At 38.5% G+C, this 12654-nt stretch overlaps 1 pseudogene; it reads left to right on the top strand.

Moving 5' to 3' along the window:
- The first annotated feature begins 11165 nt into the window (after positions 1-11165).
- On the top strand, positions 11166-12041 carry LOC119515891 (annotated as a pseudogene).
- Positions 12042-12654: the final 613 nt, after the last annotated feature.

The raw sequence follows: 12654 nt of genomic DNA, 5'->3' as shown, positions 1-12654 counted from the left end.
TCTGGGGTGCCCAGGTGTGAGGAAGCCTTATCAATAGGCAGCTCTGAGCTGGTCACCAGGAATTCCTCTTTTAAAAATAAATCTCAGGCAGGCAGGGCAAGATGGAAGACTGGTGAGCTGTATGTTTTAGTTACTCCTCCAGGAAAGTAGGTAGAAAGCCAGGAACTGCGTGGACTGGACACCACAGGGCAGTCTGTCTTTGGGCATACTTCATACAACACTCATGAAAATGTCGAACTGCTGAGATCAGCGAAATCTGTAAGTTTTTGCGGCCAGGGGACCCGTGCCCCTCCCTGCCAGGCTCAGTCCCGTGGGAGGAGGGGCTGTCAGCTCCAGGAAGGAGAAGGGAGAACTGCAGTGGCTGCTCTTATCGGAAACTCATTCTACTGATCCAGACTCCAACCATAGATAGACAGAGACCAGACACCAGAGAATCTGTGAGCAGCCAGCCCAGCAGAGAGGAGACAGGCATAGAAAAAAAAAAAACAACACGAAAAACTCCAAAATAAAAGCAGAGGATTTTTAGAGTTCTGGTGAACACAGAAAGGGGAAGGGCGGAGCTCAGGCCCTAAGGCGCATATGCAAATCCCGAAGAAAAGCTGATCTCTTTGCCCTGTGGACCTTTCCTTAATGGCCCTGGTTGCTTTGTCTCTTAGCATTTCAATAACCCATTAGATCTCTGAGGAGAACCCTTTTTTTTTTTTTTTTTTTTTATTCCTTTTTTCTTTTTCTAAAACAATTACTCTAAGAAGCCCAATACAGAAAGCTTCAAAGACTTTCAATTTGGGCACGTCAAGTCAAGAGCAGAACTAAGAGAGCTCTGAGACAAAAGGCAATAATTCAGTGGCTGAGAAAATTCACTAAACACCACAACTTCCCAAGAAAACGGGGGTGTCCGCTCACAGCCACCATCCTGGTGGACAGGAAACACTCCTGCCCATTGCCAGCCCCATAGCCCAGAGCTGCCCCAGACAACCCAGTGTGACAGAAGGGCTTCAAATAACAGGCACACACCACAAAACTGGGCGTGGACATTAGCCTTCCCTGCAACCTCAGCTGATTGTCCCAGAGTTGGGAAGGTGGAGCAGTGTGAATTAACAAAGCCCCATTCAGCCATCATTTGAGCAGACTGGGAGCCTCCCTACACAGCCCAGCAGCCCAGAACTGCCCTGAGGGGACGGCACTCACCTGTGACATAGCACAGTCATCCCTCAACAGAGGACCCGGGGTGCACAGCCTGGAAGAGGGGCCCACTTGCAAGTCTCAGGAGCCATACGCCAATACCAAGGACTTGTGGGTCAGTGGCAGAGACAAACTGTGGCAGGACTGAACTGAAGGATTAGACTATTGCACCAGCTTTAAAACTCTAGGATCACCAGGGAGATTTGATTGTTAGGGCCACCCCCCCTCCCCGACTGCCCAGAAACATGCCCCACATACAGGGCAGGCAACACCAACTACACACGCAAGCTTGGTACACCAATTGGGCCCCACAAGACTCACTCCCCCACTCACCAAAAAGGCTAAGCAGGGGAGAACGGGCTTGTGGAGAACAGGTGGCTCGTGGACGCCACCTGCTGGTTAGTTAGAGAAAGTGTACTCCACGAAGCTGTAGATCTGATAAATTAGAGATAAGGACTTCAATAGGTCTACAAACACTAAAAGAACCCTATCAAGTTCAGCAAATGCCACGAGGCCAAAAACAACAGAAAATTATAAAGCATATGAAAAAAACAGACGATATGGATAACCCAAGCCCAAGCACCCAAATCAAAAGACCAGAAGAGACACAGCACCTAGAGCAGCTACTCAAAGAACTAAAGATGAACAATGAGACCATAGTACGGGATATGAAGGAAATCAAGAAGACTCTAGAAGAGCATAAAGAAGACATTGCAAGACTAAATAAAAAAATGGATGATCTTATGGAAATTAAAGAAACTGTTGACCAAACTAAAAAGATTCTGGACACTCATAGTACAAGACTAGAGGAAGTTGAACAACGAATCAGTGACCTCGAAGATGACAGAATGGAAAATGAAAGCATAAAAGAAAGAATGGGGAAAAAAATTGAAAAAATCGAAATGGACCTTAGGGATATGATAGATAATATGAAACATCCAAATATAAGACTCATTGGTGTCCCAGAAGGGGAAGAAAAGGGTAAAGGTCTAGGAAGAGTATTCAAAGAAATTGTTGGGGAAAACTTCCCAAATCTTCTAAACAACATAAATACACAAATCATAAATGCTCAGTGAACTCTAAATAGAATAAATCCAAATAAACCCACTCCAAGACATATACTGATCACACTGTCAAACACAGAAGAGAAGGAGCAAGTTCTGAAAGCAGCAAGAGAAAAGCAATTCACCACATACAAAGGAAACAGCATAAGACTAAGTAGTGACTACTCAGCAGCCACCATGGAGGCGAGAAGGCAGTGGCACGATATATTTAAAATTCTGAGTGAGAAAAATTTCCAGCCAAGAATACTTTATCCAGCAAAGCTCTCCTTCAAATTTGAGGGAGAGCTTAAATTTTTCACAGACAAACAAATGCTGAGAGAATTTGCTAACAAGAGACCTGCCCTACTGGAGATACTAAAGGGAGCCCTACAGACAGAGAAACAAAGACAGGACAGAGAGACTTGGAGAAAGGTTCAGTACTAAAGAGATTCGGTATGGGTACAATAAAGGATATTAATAGACAGAGGGGAAAAATATGGCAAACATAAACCAAAGGATAAGATGGCTGATTCAAGAAATGCCTTCACGGTTATAACGTTGAATGTAAATGGATTAAACTCCCCAATTAAAAGATATAGATTCGCAGAATGGATCAAAAAAAAATGAACCATCAATATGTTGCATACAAGAGACTCATCTTAGACATAGGGACACAAAGAAACTGAAAGTGAAAGGATGGAAAAAAATATTTCATGCAAGCTACAGCCAAAAGAAAGCAGGTGTAGCAATATTAATCTCAGATAAAATAGACTTCAAATGCAGGGATGTTTTGAGAGACAAAGAAGGCCACTACATACTAATAAAAGGGGCAATTCAGCAAGAAGAAATAACAATCGTAAATGTCTATGCACCCAATCAAGGTGCCACAAAATACATGAGAGAAACACTGGCAAAACTAAAGGAAGCAATTGATGTTTCCACAATAATTGTGGGAGACTTCAACACATCACTCTCTCCTATAGATAGATCAACCAGACAGAAGACCAATAAGGAAATTGAAAACCTAAACAATCTGATAAATGAATTAGATTTAACAGACATCTACAGGACATTACATCCCAAATCACCAGGATACACATACTTTTCTAGTGCTCACGGAACTTTCTCCAGAATAGATCATATGCTGGGACATAAAACAAGCCTCAATAAATTTAAAAAGATTGAAATTATTCAAAGCACATTCTCTGACCACAATGGAATACAATTAGAAGTCAATAACCATCAGAGACTTAGAAAATTCACAAATACCTGGAGGTTAAACAACACACTCCTAAACAATCAGTGGGTTAAAGAAGAAATAGCAAGAGAAATTGCTAAATATATAGAGACGAATGAAAATGAGAACACAACATACCAAAACCTGTGGGATGCAGCAAAAGCAGTGCTAAGGGGGAAATTTATAGCACTAAACGCATATATTAAAAAGGAAGAAAGAGCCAAAATCAAAGAACTAATGGATCAACTGAAGAAGCTAGAAAATGAACAGCAAACCAATCCTAAACCAAGTACAAGAAAAGAAATAACAAGGATTAAAGCAGAAATAAATGACATAGAGAACAAAAAAAAACAATAGAGAGGATAAATATCACCAAAAGTTGGTTCTTTGAGAAGATCAACAAGATTGACAAGCCCCTAGCTAGACTGACAAAATCAAAAAGAGAGGAGACCCATATAAACAAAATAATGAATGAAAAAGGTGACATAACTGCAGATCCTGAAGAAATTAAAAAAATTATAAGAGGATATTATGAACAACTGTATGGCAATAAACTGGACAATGTAGAAGAAATGGACAATTTCCTGGAAACATATGAACAACCTAGACTGACCAGAGAAGAAATAGAAGACCTCAACCAACCCATCACAAGCAAAGAGATCCAATTAGTCATCAAAAATCTTCCCACAAATAAATGCCCAGGGTCAGATGGCTTCACAGGGGAATTCTACCAAACTTTCCAGAAAGAACTGACACCAATCTTACTCAAACTCTTTCAAAACATTGAAGAAAATGGAACACTACCTAACTCATTTTATGAAGCTAACATCAATCTAATACCAAAACCAGGCAAAGATGCTACAAAAAAGGAAAACTACCGGCCAATCTCCCTAATGAATATAGATGCAAAAATCCTCAACAAAATACTTGCAATTCGAATCCAAAGACACATTAAAAAAATCATACACCATGACCAAGTGGGGTTCATTCCAGGCATGCAAGGATGGTTCAACATAAGAGAAACAATCAATGTATTACAACACATTAAAAACTCGAAAGGGAAAAATCAATTGATCATCTCAATAGATGCTGAAAAAGCAATTGACAAAATCCAACATCCATTTTTGATAAAAACACTTCAAAAGGTAGGAATTGAAGGAAACTTCCTCAACATGATAAAGAGCATATATGAAAAACCCACAGCCAGCATAGTACTCAATGGTGAGAGACTGAAAGCCTTCCCTCTAAGATCAGGAACAAGACAAGGATGCCCGCTGTCACCACTGTTATTCAACATTGTGCTGGAAGTGCTAGCCAGGGCAATCCAGCAAGACAAAGAAATAAAAGGCATCCAAATTGGAAAAGAAGAAGTAAAACTGTCATTGTTTGCAGACGATATGATCTTATATCTAGAAAACCCTGAGAAATCGACGATACAGCTACTAGAGCTAATAAACAAATTTAGCAAAGTAGCGGGATACAAGATTAATGCACATAAGTCAGTAATGTTTCTATATGCTAGAAATGAACAAACTGAAGAGACACTCAAGAAAAAGATACCATTTTCAATAGCAACTAAAAAAATCAAGTACCTAGGAATAAACTTAACCAAAGATGGAAAAGACCTATACAAAGAAAACTACATAACTCTACTAAAAGAAATAGAAGGGGACCTTAAAAGATGGAAAAATATTCCATGTTCATGGATAGGAAGGCTAAATGTCATTAAGATGTCAATTCTACCCAAACTCATCTACAGATTCAATGCAATCCCAATCAAAATTCCAACAACCTACTTTGCAGACTTGGAAAAGCTAGTTATCAAATTTATTTGGAAAGGGAAGATGCCTCGAATTGCTAAAGACACTCTGAAAAAGAAAAACGAAGTGGGAGGACTTACACTCCCTGACTTTGAAGCTTATTATAAAGCCACAGTTGCCAAAACAGCATGGTACTGGCACAAAGATAGACATATAGATCAATGGAATCGAATTGAGAATTCAGAGATAGACCCTCAGATCTATGGCCGACTGATCTTTGATAAGGCCCCCAAAGTCACTGAACTGAGCCATAATGGTCTTTTCAACAAATGGGGCTGGGAGAGTTGGATATCCATATCCAAAAGAATGAAAGAGGACCCCTACCTCACCCCCTACACAAAAATTAACTCAAAATGGACCAAGATCTCAATATAAAAGAAAGTACCATAAAACTCCTAGAAGATAATGTAGGAAAACATCTTCAAGACCTTGTATTAGGCGGCCACTTCCTAGACTTTACACCCAAAGCACAAGCAACAAAAGAGAAAAATAGATAAATGGGAACTCCTCAAGCTTAGAAGTTTCTGCACCTCAAAGGAATTTCTCAAAAAGGTAAAGAGGCAGCCAACTCAATGGGAAAAAATTTTTGGAAACCATGTATCTGACAAAAGACTGATATCTTGCATATACAAAGAAATCCTACAACTCAATGACAATAGTACAGTACAGCCCAATTATAAAATGGGCAAAAGATATGAAAAGACAGTTCTCTGAAGAGGAAATACAAATGGCCAAGAACACATGAAAAAATGTTCAGCTTCACTAGCTATTAGAGAGATGCAAATTAAGACCACAATGAGATACCATCTAACACCGATTAGAATGGCTGCCATTAAACAAACAGGAAACTCCAAATGCTGGAGGGGATGTGGAGAAATTGGAACTCTTATTCATTGTTGGTGGGACTGTATAATGGTTCAGCCACTCTGGAAGTCAGTCTGGCAGTTCCTTAGAAAACTAGATGTAGAGCTACCATTCGATCCGGCGATTGCACTTCTCGGTATATACCCGGAAGATCGGAAAGCAGTGACACGAACAGATATCTGCACGCCAATGTTCATAGCAGCATTATTCACAATTGCCAAGAGATGGAAACAACCCAAATGTCCTTCAACAGATGAGTGGATAAATAAAATGTGGTATATACACACGATGGAATACTACGCGGCAGTAAGAAGGAACGATCTGGTGAAACATATGACAACATGGATGAACCTTGAAGACATAATGCTGAGCCAAATAAGCCAGGCACAAAAAGAGAAATATTATATGCTACCACTAATGTGAACTTTGAAAAATGTAAAACAAATGGTTTATAATGTAGAATGTAGGGGAACTAGCAGTAGAGAGCAATTAAGGAAGGGGGAACAATAATCCAAGAAGAACAGATAAGCTATTTAACATTCTGGGGATGCCCAGGAATGACTATGGTCTGTTAATTTCTGATGGATATAGTAGGAACAAGTTCACAGAAATGTTGCTATATTATGTAACTTTCTTGGGGTAAAGTAGGAACATGTTGGAAGTTAAGCAGTTATCTTAGGTTAGTTGTCTTTTTCTTACCCCCTTGTTATGGTCTCTTTGAAATGTTCTTTTATTGTATGTTTGTTTTCTTTTTAACTTTTTTTTTTCATACAGTTGATTTAAAAAAGAAGGGAAAGTTAAAAAAAAAAAAAAGAAAAAAGAAAAACAAGGAAAAAAAAAAAAAGGATGTGGTGCCCCCTTGAGGAGCCTGTGGAGAGTGCAGGGGTGTTCGCCTGCCCCACCTCCATGGTTGCTGACATGACCACAGACATAGGGGACTGGTGGTTTGATGGGTTGAGCCCTCTACCATAAGTTTTACCCTTGGGAAGACGGTTGCTGCAAAGGAGAGGCTAGGCCTCCCTATATTTGTGCCTAAGAGTCTCCTCCTGAATGCCTCTTTGTTGCTCAGATGTGGCCCTCTCTCTCTGGCTAAGCCAACTTGAAAGGTGAAATCACTGCCCTCCCCTCTACGTGGGATCAGACACCCAGGGGAGTGAATCTCCCTGGCAACGTGGAATATGACTCCCGGGGAGGAATGTAGACCCGGCATCGTGGGACGGAGAACATCTTCTTGACCAAAAGGGGGATGTGAAAGGAAATGAAATAAGCTTCAGTGGCAGAGAGATTCCAAAACGAGCCGAGAGATCACTCTGGTGGGCACTCTTACGCACACTTTAGACAACCCTTTTTAGGTTCTAAAGAATTGGGGTAGCTGGTGGTGGATACCTGAAACTATCAAACTACAACCCAGAACCCATGAATCTCGAAGACAGTTGTATAAAAATGTAGCTTATGAGGGGTGACAATGGGATTGGGAAAGCCATAAGGACCAAACTCCACTTTGTCTAGTTTATGGATGGATGTGTAGAAAAGTAGGGGAAGGAAACAAACAGACAAAGGTACCCAGTGTTCTTTTTTACTTCAATTGCTCTTTTTCACTCTAATTATTATTCTTGTTATTTTTGTGTGTGTGCCAATGAAGGTGTCAGGGATTGATTTAGGTGATCAATGTACAACTATGTAATGGTACTGTAAACAATCAAAAGTACGATTTGTTTTGTATGACTGCGTGCTATGTGAATATATCTCAATAAAATGATGATAAAAAAAAAAAAAGACCTTGTATTAGGCGGCCACTTTACACCCAAAGCACAAGCAACAAAAGAGAAAATAGATAAATGGGAACTCCTCAAGCTTAGAAGTTTCTGCACCTCAAAGGAATTTCTCAAAAAGGTAAAGAGGCAGCCAACTCAATGGGAAAAAATTTTTGGAAACCATGTATCTGACAAAAGACTGATATCTTGCATATACAAAGAAATCCTACAACTCAATGACAATAGTACAGACAGCCCAATTATAAAATGGGCAAAAGATATGAAAAGACAGTTCTCTGAAGAGGAAATACAAATGGCCAAGAAACACATGAAAAAATGTTCAGCTTCACTAGCTATTAGAGAGATGCAAATTAAAACCACAATGAGATACCATCTAACACCGGTTAGAATGGCTGCCATTAAACAAACAGGAAACTACAAATGCTGGAGGGGATGTGGAGAAATTGGAACTCTTATTCACTGTTGGTGGGACTGTATAATGGTTCAGCCACTCTGGAAGTCAGTCTGGCAGTTCCTTAGAAAACTAGATATAGAGCTACCATTCGATCCGGCGATTGCACTTCTCGGTATATACCCGGAAGATCGGAAAGCAGTGACACGAACAGATATCTGCACGCCAATGTTCATAGCAGCATTATTCACAATTGCCAAGAGATGGAAACAACCCAAATGTCCTTCAACAGATGAGTGGATAAATAAAATGTGGTATATACACACGATGGAATACTACGCGTCAGTAAGAAGGAACGATCTCGTGAAACATATGACAACATGGATGAACCTTGAAGACATAATGCTGAGTGAAATAAGCCAGGCACAAAAAGAGAAATATTATATGCTACCACTAATGTGAACTTTGAAAAATGTAAAACAAATGGTTTATAATGTAGAATGTAGGGGAACTAGCAGTAGAGAGTAATTAAGGAAGGGGGAACAATAATCCAAGAAGAACAGATAAGCTTTTTAACGTTCTGGGGATGCCCAGAAATGACTATGGTCTGTTAATTTCTGATGGATATAGTAGGAACAAGTTCACAGAAAGGTTGCTATATTATGTAACTTTCTTGGGGTAAAGTAGGAACATGTTGGAAGTTAAGGAGTTATCTTAGGTTAGTTGTCTTTTTCTTACTCCCTTGTTATGGTCTCTTTGAAATGTTCTTTTATTGTATGTTTGTTTTCTTTTTAACTTTTTTTTTCATACAGTTGATTTAAAAAAGAAGGGAAAGTTAAAAAATAAATAAATAAATAAATAAATAAATCTCAGTTTTCATGATCACATGAGGAAACTGAAGCACAGAGGGATTTACATGAGTTGCCCAAAATCAAAGAGTAAGTAAGTGGTGGAGCCAAGATTCAAATCTAGGCAGCCTGACTCCAGAACCTTCACTAAAAAGAACCATGTGATGCCTGAGTTCACTAGCTCCAGAAGCATGTTTTGAAAGACTCCATTCCACAGTGATGCAAAAGTAGAAATAAAGAAAAGTAATTGCAATAAAATATTTCTTAAATAAAATGAAATATTTCTTAAATGTTTAGCCATAAACTTCCAGAACTAGAAGGGACTTTGGGGGTCATTTAGCTCAAATCATCGTTCACTGCTGGGCACAAAAGTTCAACCAGATTTCCTGAAGTGCCCTGACTGCTTCAAAAAAAACCTTGCCATGATGGAACACAAGCAGATACTGATCCATAGTCTTTATGTGCAATGTAGAAAACCAAAGAGCTCTGTAAACTGAAAGTTCTTCTTTCACTGTTAATTGGTAGGTGACTCATTTGCTGACAAAAATCTGACCTGAACTGATGTGAGGTTATTTTATACTGATTAGTGTGAATATTTACATATTTTGCTGCACAAATGTCAATTAGTTTCCAAAGAGGTACTACCTCAGAATCAGTGGTGTCATAGCATCTATCTAATCAGGCTCATGGGAACCATTTCTTAAATATTCAGGAACTTTGTGAGTTGTTTAGTTAGTAGCTTGAAATTGGCCATGGTTGGTGTATTTACACCATGGAACTCTGAAAATGACACAAATAGGCATTTTTATTTCTGAGACCTGGTTTATCAGCACTCTACTGCCCTAGACTCTGCTAGGGATGTTACATAATGTGGAATATGCACCACTTTACTTTTCGAATGAATTTCAATGCTTTCTAAATATATAAAAAAGGACAACAAACTAGAACATCCATTCACTAGGGTATCAAATTAGCCAACAAATATATGAAAAAAGCTCCCTATCATTCATCATCAGGAAAATACAAATTAAAACCACAGTGAAATACCACTACACCCCCATCAGAATGGCGAAAATTAAAGACTGACAATGTCAAGTGTTGGCGAGGATGCAGAGCAACTGGAACTCTCATACATTGCTGAAGGGAGAATAAATTGATACAACCATTTTGGAAAACTATTTGGCAGCTTCTATTAATCATCTTGTGCTTAATATTTACTCTATGACCAATAATTCCTCTGCTGGTTATTTACCCATAAAAATAAGTGCTTATGTCCACCAAAAAACAATGTACACAACTGATCTTTGCAGATTTATTCATAGCAGCCCCAATCTGGAAACTATGCAAATGTTTATCAACAGTGGAATAAATAAATAGATTGTGGTATAGTCATATAAGAGAATGCTACATAGCAACAAGAATGAACAAATTATCACCCCATGCAATAACATGAATGAATCTCACAGATATTTACATCAAGTGAAAGAATACTGCATGATTCTATTTTTATAAAGTTTCACAACAGGCAAAACTAATCAATGATGATAGAAGTCAGAATAGAGGTTACCCCTGGGTGGAGGTAGACTGGAAAGAGCCACAAAGAAACTTTCTGGGGTGCTAGAAATGTTCTATATCATGATCTGATGGCAGTTATACGTAAAAATTTGCATTTAAGATTAATGCACTTGATTGTATTATACCTTAATAAAAATTAAATTTAAACATTTCCCCCAATCCATTAAAAGCTGAGCTCTTAAGACTTATAAATCAATTTTTAAAAGTACAAAAATAAAATAATAGACTCTGTGGTGTCCCTAGGTACCCAACAGAAGCAAAATCAAATCCCTCCCTGGAAGAAAACACCCTCACCCAGTCTTCAGCAAATTCCCACAGACACAAGTCCTACTGACGACTTAAAAGTAATTCAGCTTCTGCTGTCAAGATTTGACGAGTTCTTGTGAGACTTTGGCCTCTTGTTAAGCCAATGCTTAGCAAGGAAAAGGCGATGTTTAGTTCAAATGCAAAGATTGTGAAGCTCAATGGCAAAAAGCTGGATGAATTTGAATCTGGCATTTCTCAGGCTCTTCTTTTTTTTTTTTTTTTTTTTTTTTAATCTTCATTTTATTGAGATATATTCACATACCAGGCAGTCATACAAAACAAATCGTACATTCGATTGTTCACAGTACCATTACATAGTTGTACATTCATCACCTAAATCAATTCCTGACACCTTCATTAGCACACACACAAAAATAACAAGAATAATAATTAGAGTGAAAAAGAGCAATTGAAGTAAAAAAGAACACTGGGTACCTTTGTCTGTTTGTTTCCTTCCCCTATTTTTCTACTCATCCATTCTCAGGCTCTTCTTGAACTGGAGATGAACTTGGATCTAAAATCTCAGTTAAGAGAGCTGAATATAATAGCAGCCAAAGAAACTGAAGTGTGTGGTGGTCAGAAAGCTGTTATGATCTTTGTTCCCATTCCTTAACTGAAAATGTTCCAAAAAACCCCCAAGTCCAGTTAGTACATGAATTGGAAAAAAAGTTCAGTGGAAAGCATGTTGTCCTTGTCGATAAGAGAAGAATTCTGTCCAAGCCAACACACACACAAAAATTCCCTACAAAAAATAAGCAAAAGTCTCCCAAGAGCTGTACTCTGACAGCTGTGTATCATGCAATCCTTGACGACTTGATCTCCCCAAGTGAATTTGTGGGCAAGAGAATCTGTGTAAAACTGGATGGCAGCCAGCTTGTAAAGGTTTATTTGGAAAAAGCACAGCCAGAACAATGTAGAACACAAAGTTGAAACTTTTTCTGGTGGGTGTAAGAAACTCATTGGCAAGGATGTTAATTTTGAATTTTCAGAGTTTCAATAAGCAAAATTACTTTTGCAAGCAAAAATCAAATAAACTTTCATTCTCAAAAAAAAAAAAAAAAAAAAGTAACTCATAGCATACAAGAAACATACCACCCTGAGCAAGATAGAAGAAACAACAAACAACAAAATCAGATCCCCAAACACTTCAGAAATTGGTATTACATTATTAAAAATGTAAAATAAATATGCTTATATGTTTAAAGAAATGAAAAAGAAGGTTGAACTCATGAATAAGGAGTAAGAGGCTCTCCAAAAAGAACAGGTAGATTTGGAAAAAAAAATAAGTCAAACTTCCAGAAATGAAAATGATAACAATTGGAATTTTAAAACTCTTAGAAGGGTTAATGAGTAGGTTAAACTCAGATGAAGAGAAAAATTGTGACCTGGAAATTGAAGGAATTATCCAGAATGTAGCACAGAGAGAGAGAGAGAGAGAGAGAGAGAGAGAGAGAGAGAGAGAGAACCACAGAGAGAGAGAGCGAGAATGAGAGAGAGAGAGAGAGAATATGAGAGATATGGAGAATAGAGTGAGAAGGTCTAACAAACATCTACTTAAATTTCCAAGACGAGGAGCCCTGCCCCTATCAAGTTGGTGAAGTGAGATGCTTCAG

The sequence above is a fragment of the Choloepus didactylus genome, chromosome 19 (assembly GCF_015220235.1).
Source record: "Choloepus didactylus isolate mChoDid1 chromosome 19, mChoDid1.pri, whole genome shotgun sequence".
NCBI classification, from domain to species: domain Eukaryota; kingdom Metazoa; phylum Chordata; class Mammalia; order Pilosa; family Megalonychidae; genus Choloepus; species Choloepus didactylus.
The sequence above is the reverse complement of the archived record's forward strand: the minus strand, read 5'-3'. Positions and strand labels throughout refer to the sequence as shown.